The 7,878-nt window shown below is 41.2% G+C and overlaps 1 long non-coding RNA gene across 1 annotated transcript; it reads left to right on the top strand.

Annotated features, from left to right (window-relative positions):
- Nucleotides 1–2,525: 2,525 nt before the first annotated feature.
- Nucleotides 2,526–5,761, top strand: LOC116549961. The gene is made up of 3 exons (XR_004268173.1): nucleotides 2,526–2,733; nucleotides 3,677–3,746; nucleotides 5,522–5,761. It is a non-coding gene; the product is annotated as an uncharacterized LOC116549961 (long non-coding RNA).
- The last annotated feature ends 2,117 nt before the right edge of the window (nucleotides 5,762–7,878 follow it).

Genomic DNA, 7,878 nt, shown 5'->3' with positions numbered 1-7,878 from the left:
CCCATTCTATAAGGCTGTCCTAAGTTAGATGGTTTGTTTGCATCATGGCATTGAATCTTTCATAAAAGCATTCTACGATGTCTCCACATCAAAATTATATATTATAAGTTAAAGTGTCATGTGCAACTCAGGAGCTTCCTTAAAAAGGAGTGTGTCCTTCCTCACACATCTTCCTTCCTGACGACTGGATGGAAGCAGAGAGTTGGAGCTTGAGTAGCTATCAAGGACCAAGAGGTGGTATTCACGTATTGTGTGCAATGGAGCAACAAGACAAAGGAGCCTGGAGATCATGGAGCTACTATGCTGCCCTGTATATTTTGCTTTCAGGCTTTATGGAGTATTTTTTCTGAAAAAGTAGACACAACTTAAACCTACTTGCTAACCCTATCCTAATGGCAATACTTACCCATGTATCTGCCCTCATGCCCCACTCCCCACTAATGGTATGATCACCATTAATTCTTGCTTTTAGGGAGGGAGTTGAGACAGGGTCAGCTTTGTCATGCAGACTGGAGTACAGTGGTGCATTCTTGGCTCACTGCAACCTCTGCCTCCTGGGCTCAAGTGATCCTCCCTCCTCAGCCTCCTAAGTAGCTGGGACCACAGGCATGCACCACCATCCCTGGCTAATTCTTAACTTTTATTTTGTAGAAACGGGGTTTCACTGTATTCCCAGGCTGGTTTCGACTTCCCGGGCTCAAGAGCTGCACCCACCTTTGCTTTCTGCAGTGTTGGGATTACAGGTGTGAGCCATGCCTGGCAAATCACCATTAGTCCTTCTGATTGAACTTCCAATAGACTTCTCACCACAGTTCACTACCTGCTTCAAAGGCCTCAGAATGGTTGTGCCCTGGCATTGGCTCCTTCCCTAGCAGGAAGTACAAGGGCATTTTGAACAGGATAGGAAGCTTCTCTAATTAATAAGGACAGTTAGTTATTGGTGTCCTGTGTCTACTGGATAGCCTACTTCGAGAAAGTGGGGATGGTGAGGTAGGAGACTTTGTGACTCCTTTGCCTGTACAGTTTTATTTCTGTTGTGATAATAGGCTGTCTGAACTGATATCCTGAGGGCTAACTGATGCCCATGCTTTAGTCTTCAGTTTTACTGAGTCTTCTCATTTCTGATTCCTTGCTTTCTGGCTTCTGAGATTGGGTTTGACTCCCCAGCTTTGGCCAGCCTTTTCATCCCTTAGATTTCTTACCTGCTCCTTATGAAAGGCTAAATGCTTTTCATATTTCAATCTTGATTGAGCCAAATACTCAATGAGTTGCAAACATGGACCATATTATTTAACATCATATAGCCTTTTATCAAAATGCTTTCTTTGACATTATGCCATCTGTTTACATTGATGAATGCAATAATAAATTGCTGTATAAAACATAAGCAAATATATTGTCCCACATCACACATTGACTTTTTAAAGAGAACTCATGGCAGAAATTTCTCTCAAATCTCCATGCCAGAAAAAAAAAAAGAGTTGTATTTGTTCTTAGTAATGGAAATGTTTTTATGCTATGTCTCTGTGACTTCTGTGTCTATTATATTAATATTGATATTAATATATAAATGTTAAGTGTCTATTCCTATTTTCACTTCAATAAATGCAATCAAAATTTGTGGTTTATCTGTAGCTTACCTGTGGTTTTATTTATTTTTTCACTTCAATTTTATAATCTCATTTTTAACCTTTCATGTGTCTATTCAATAAGCTGCCTTAAATTCTTTTTAGGGGAATCTATGATAAAACATATAATCATAATTTGAAGTCTGCATCATTAATTTTCTGCATAAGTGACTCTAAGTTGTATTAAGTGTTGCCTTTACCATCTATGTCCAACATTAAGCTAACTTCTCCATCGTCTGCAGGAATGTTTGAAGCAATTGTGATCTAAGAGATATCAATTATAGATATCAATGTACAAATATTGGAGTCTGCTTATTGAGGTTCCATTGAGTGTAAATTCAATCCTGTGGATCTGGAGAGGATTGTGGGGTATAAGCAGATGGAACCAAGGGACAGAAGCCTGGGGAAAGTGATCAGGTCTGGAGACGTACAGGCAAGACTTTGGAGTTTATACCAAAGGTGATAGCATTAGCAGTCAGCATGGGAGATGTCTAGGGAAAGGTGAAAACAGAAGAGCACAGCTCTAGAGACTGAAGCCTGGGGGACTCTCTCCAGGAAGAGGAGGAGTTTGAAAAGGAGACTGAGACAAAGGGTAGGAGAAAACCAGGGTAGAAGCTGGAGTTCCAAAGGTGCAGGCTTGCTAGTATCAAAAGTAACAACGACATCTTGATCAATGGGTATAAAAACTACGAACTCCTTGGTTTGTTTATTCACTGGTGAATCCTGAAGGTAAGTTTGATAGAATGAGGGAGCAGAATCTAGATGGCAGAAGGTTGGGAAAGAATAGTAGTGGGCAATGAAATGCAACAGAAATCATTCATTCTGATTGCTTGTCAGTGTAAGATGGGCAAGAAATTGGACAGGACCCAGAGGGATGCAGGGTCAAGGGAAGTTTTCCATTTTGTTTATTTGCTTTTGTTTTTCTTTTTCTCCAACTACAGTGAGAATTAATGATTAAACATATGAACTTGGAGAGAAAAATGAGATTCTGAAGCTTGGAATGGAGGGAAATGGTAGAAAAGGATCAGACAGAGAGCCCAGGAAGATGAGAGTTTAGAGGCAGAAGTAGCATCTCTTCTGAAAGAAAAGACAGGAATGAATGGAGGTAAAGACAGACATTTTAATGTAAATAGAAGGTGAGATGAAAGAATATACATGTGATGGGTTAATATCCTCAGGAAAGAAAGAAGCAGAAGGTTTTAAGTAATCATGTGAATAAAGGAGAGAGACGAGTTACTTTTGATATAAACAACCACCGTAGAGTGAGAGGAGTCAAAAAGAGTGACAACAAAAGAAGCCCAAAAGTGTGGAGAAAGTCAGTTCAACAGTTCCAGAAACTCTGATGAAAATGTACCATGTTAAGACATTGTGCTAGGCACAAGATCAGAGAAGATACAGTCCCTTTCATCATGGAAATCACATTTCGTGGGAGAGCAGCTACATGGAACAGAACCAGTTGACAGTAGATAAAAGTGAAATATTAGCATAGTCACAGGATGAGTTTCAACAATGTTTGCCAGACTTAGGATAGGAGGAGAGGATGTTGAGTTGGGGGCTGTGAAGATTCAAGTCTGCTCTTGATCTTATGGTGTATTAAGAATTCTGGGCAGCATTAATCTTGGTGAACATGATAACCAGTCGGGAAAGAAGTACAAATAGTAAGGGAAAGCACTTCTCCTATGTGGAGGGAGTGAAAATGGTGTCAGATGAAGAGGTATCATCTCCAACAGGACCATCAAATTAGACATCTTTCAAGAGATAAGAGGCCCAGAGGTTAAGCCCTGATGGTGGGTCACTGAGACACTGTGGAAGGAAACAGATAAGACAGAAGTTTTGTGAAGATATAATAAGGGCTGCACATGTCATAATGGGGTCTAAACAAATAGGAGGTGTACAGGGCTTGTGGGAAGTTGGTTCCCCACAAATCTGAGAGAAACTAAGACATGAACTCCTACTCACCCATGACAGTTTCTAAATACAGGAGTTCTGATTCTAAAATCGTCTCCATTTATATTGGTTTATCTTTCTAAGACACTTTGTTGCTTCAGAGCTACCTTGCCATGAAGATTCACTACCTTTTCTTTGCTCTTTTATTTCTTGGCCTGCTGTCTACCTCAGGTAAGCCTTTAGTAATAGTAAGGCAATCATCAGAGTGAATGAGAAGCCAGTATGAAACGGCATAAGCAACCATCTATTGCCAGTGTTACTTAGTAGCTGCTCAATGAACATTTGTTGGACAAATTTGTTTAATGGATGAATTAGTTTTTCTTTCTAGTCTAAAAATAGTAGAATTTGAAGAATTCCATGATTCCCTTTCTATTTCATACCAAATTTCTCATCTCAATACTGGGATAGAATCAGGTTATTTCCAAGAAAGAGAATTTAGAGATTATCTCCTCTGCCCTCTCATTTTATAAATAATGATTTTGAGAGCTTGAGTCATGTCCTCTAACTCCTAGTACACCACAAAAATGTTATATCCACTCTCATCTTTCTCTGTCTAATCTAAATAAGTACAAAAAACAAGTTTTGTTGTGAGCCTTAAATGTGCTAATTTATGTCAAGGGATTTTAGGAAGTACTTGACAACTAGTAAGTGCTTAAGAAATGTTAACTAATATTATTATTATTACTATTTTCATTTTTTTTTTTAGTTTATCTTCTTCAGCAATTTCTTCTTTCGGTTCAGAATATCCTCAAGCAGGATGACCCTGGAGAAAAACTGCGATTATTGAAGTTTATCTTTAAAACTATAAAATGATAGGGGCCTGCTAGGGTTAAGAATGGAAAGAAAGGAATGGTGGAGAGAGATAATGTTAGGAAGATGAAAACATTGATGGTATTAAGGAGAGAAAAGGGAGGAGTCAATTATGGCACAGAAGGAGTTTGTGAGGTATTTAGAAAGTTGTGGTGCTGTTAATAGAAATGTGAATTGGGGGAAAGGGAGCTGATTGAGATGAAGCTAGTGAAAATGATTTTAGAAATTGTTGTTACCTTGAAGTGACAGGGAGACATCTAACTGGAAATAATACAGTAGAGATACGAGACGAGGAAGAAGCTTGTGGCTGGTGATAAACGTTGTGGGATCCTTCCAAAAAAAGGATAGCAATAAAGTTATGTGAATAAATTACTACCTCAAGGGCAATTCCCCCGTCTCCTTTCTCTTTCTCTTGGGCCTGTTCTAGACATAGTGGTGATAAGCGTTTGTATTAGTGGAAGACAAGGGCAACACAGAACACATCCACTCTCTTTTCTTCCTTTTTCCTCCATCTCCCTCTTCTTTTGATTTTGTTTGTTGGTTTGTTTCTGAACATACAAGGAAGCTTATAAATTACATACAGTGCATGAGTCTTTTAAAAGCTAAATAATTAGTAAGAAGATTCAGGTAGAGGAAAATAAAAATAGTAATTTGCAAGAGTGATGATGTTGTTTCCCAAAATAGCCCTGGGTGAGGTAACTGAAAGTGGAGGGTAGTGGAAGTCCTTGAGGTGGATTTCAGATAGGAATGGAGGGGCATAAGTTGCCTTCCTGAGAAATTGTGCCTAAGATTTATGCCCCAGTGGCCCTCACCTGCCTGCAATGGCAGAACATCCAGCATGCATAATGTTCAGTACTGATCTTCCAGAAAGCCCAGCATCAGGTTCTCTTGGGATTGTCAACAGACCAAAGGGAGGTCAACTGTTTTTCTGCACCAAGTGAGGTGTGCCTGAAGGCCCTGTCAGTCCTTTCTGAAATATATTTTTAAATCTGATTAAAAACTATTTTGCTACCATGGGCCATTCTCACCAATATTTTCCCTCAAAACTTTATATTTGAAGTCTGTGGTAGAACTTTGTAAATATATTTGCAAGTAAATGTGTCCTTGTTTTTGTTCATCTATATGTTTATTTTTAGGAACTGAAGATGCTTATGAAGTCGTTAGTATCATGGAGTGTAAAAATCAAACACTGTGTAATTCTCAGAATACAACTAGACACTGCTCGGATGGGAAGGAGATTGGACTATGTGTCTTGCGTCTTGGAAAAAATGCAAAGCGACTCACTAACCATAAAGAAATAGCAAATTAGGAAGACAGGATGATCAATTTCCTTGTCTTATTAAAATAAAGCCTGCTTTCTTTTCTCTCTCCTTTTATTCTCTAGTGACACATCTATTTATTGACAGTTTGGACAAAATTTATCAAGAAACTTTTTATGCTTAGGATGAATTATAATGAGAACCAACATTTCTTTAGTTCCAGCAGATGAGAGAATACATACTTGAGAAACCAAAAGAATAGCTACCCCATTTGGGTTGTAGGGGAAGGTTTTGGGAAGTGTGAAGTAGGGGAGGGAAGGATCTGAGGGGACAACTATAGTGTGAGGTACAATGACAAGGGCAGATGTCAAAAGAGGTTATCAGGTTTTACTGTAGATTTCACTGGTTTGCAGAAGATTTTGGCAAAGACAATGAGCTTTTAAATTTTTGTTTTTTGTTAAAATCTTTGATTATTTTAGCACTTGCATTACTAAAGTGAATCCTTTCTCCAGCTTTACAAGCCACATACACTCTACCAGGCCAGACCTGAAAAGGCAGGAAAGTAATTCTTGAAGCCTGGGACTCCTTTCCACTGTTCCTAGTGTCTATGATGCTGATGAGACCTGCAGCCCAGCACCTTGTCCTCCCCAGTTCCCTGATTCCACTATGCTAGCTTCCCTCTGAAACCACTGTTAAATTTTTAGGAAAATACAAGATGATGGAACAATTCTAATTTGGGTAGAAGAGACCGCCTACCCATGAAGTAATATCTTCATTTTATTATTTTCTTCTTTTTTTTTTTTCTTTTGAGACAGAGTGTCCCTTTGTCACCCAGGCTGGAGTACAGTGGCACAACCTCAGTTTATTGCAACCTCCACCTCCCAGGTTCAAGCAATTCTTCTGCCTCAGCCTCTGGAGTAGCTGGGATTACAGGCTCCCGCCACCACACCCGGCTACTTTTTGTATTTTTTAGTAGAGACCGGGTGTCATCATCTTGGCCAGGCTGATCTCAAACTCCTGGCCTCAAGTGATCCACCCTCCTCAGCTTCCCAAAGTGCTGGGATTACAGGCGTGAGCCACCGCTCCTGGCCTGCATTTAAAATAGGAAGCTTATTGCTAGTAGGTGAATTTCAGATTACATAACTAAATAATTTCAGGCAAATATACAAGATCAGTGAGGATTCTGGCTGGAAGCTGATGAGATATTGGAAGAAATTCACAATATAAAGGCAGGGCTCTGGCACTGAAGGAGGGGTCTGGAAGCACCGGGCCAGGAGCAACGAAGGAAGACTTCAACTGACCCCTCAGCCTGAAGGCCCATGCCGGGAACATCAGCAAGGAGAACACAAGAGAATGCGAGGGAAAAACACAGCAAGTCAAAAACAATGGTTTGTCTTTCATCATTAGGAGGATGGAAGAACAGCAGTAAGGCTTATCAACGGAAATACTCATACTGATGAGCATAGAGGAAGAGGTTTTATTTGCCCTTGTAAGAATTGGTGGCAGCTGCAGGCCCTGCCTTTGGGGTCGAGGTGATCAGCTAGAAGGACTTCGTCTTTTCCCTGGGTCCCGCCCCTCCCCAGGTGAACTGGGCTCCTTTGTGATGCTGATGAAAACGCCTACGTGGGGAGTATGACAATGATTCCCTCCCACCCCTCACCCCAGACCTTTCCACCCCAAGCTAGGCGGCTTCCCGCTTCCCATCTTGGGATCCAACCCCAGGAGGTCGCCTGGCTCGAAGCAGTGGAGGAAGCGGTCCGGGCGCAGCCAGGTGCAGGGCGCGGCCTCCGCGGCGCTGCTCGTGGCCCTGGTCTGCTAGCGCACACTCTCCGGGACGGAGGTAACCCACGCCGGGGAGGTCCATCTCCCAGGTGGCCATCCTACTTCCCACAAAGCCCTCCCTGTTCTTTGGATCGGGAAATTATAGCCCCAGTCCCCATACCCAACGTCCTGTGTGCTTTTTAAAAGATCCGTTAAAGACGTAAAATGTACTGTTGATGCTTCTCATGCTATAAATGCATAATTTTCTGTTTCTGTACCCAGTAACCTTTCCGCTCACAGATACCTGAGGCTGGCTTCCCTAGTTTTCCAATTGGCCTCCCGGCCTCAGGCTCGCTCTCAAATTCATTCTCCATTCTTCCACTAGAGAGATGAGGAAAGGGAAGAGGGGAGGGTGAGAAGAAGCGGGAGGAGAGATGATTCTGTGGCTTATCCATTTGTATGTGTGCGGAGGG

This window comes from Sapajus apella, unplaced genomic scaffold, assembly GCF_009761245.1.
Source record: "Sapajus apella isolate SASKATOON/1434 unplaced genomic scaffold, GSC_monkey_1.0 scaffold7, whole genome shotgun sequence".
Classification (NCBI taxonomy): Eukaryota; Metazoa; Chordata; class Mammalia; order Primates; family Cebidae; genus Sapajus; species Sapajus apella.
The sequence above is the reverse complement of the archived record's forward strand: the minus strand, read 5'-3'. Positions and strand labels throughout refer to the sequence as shown.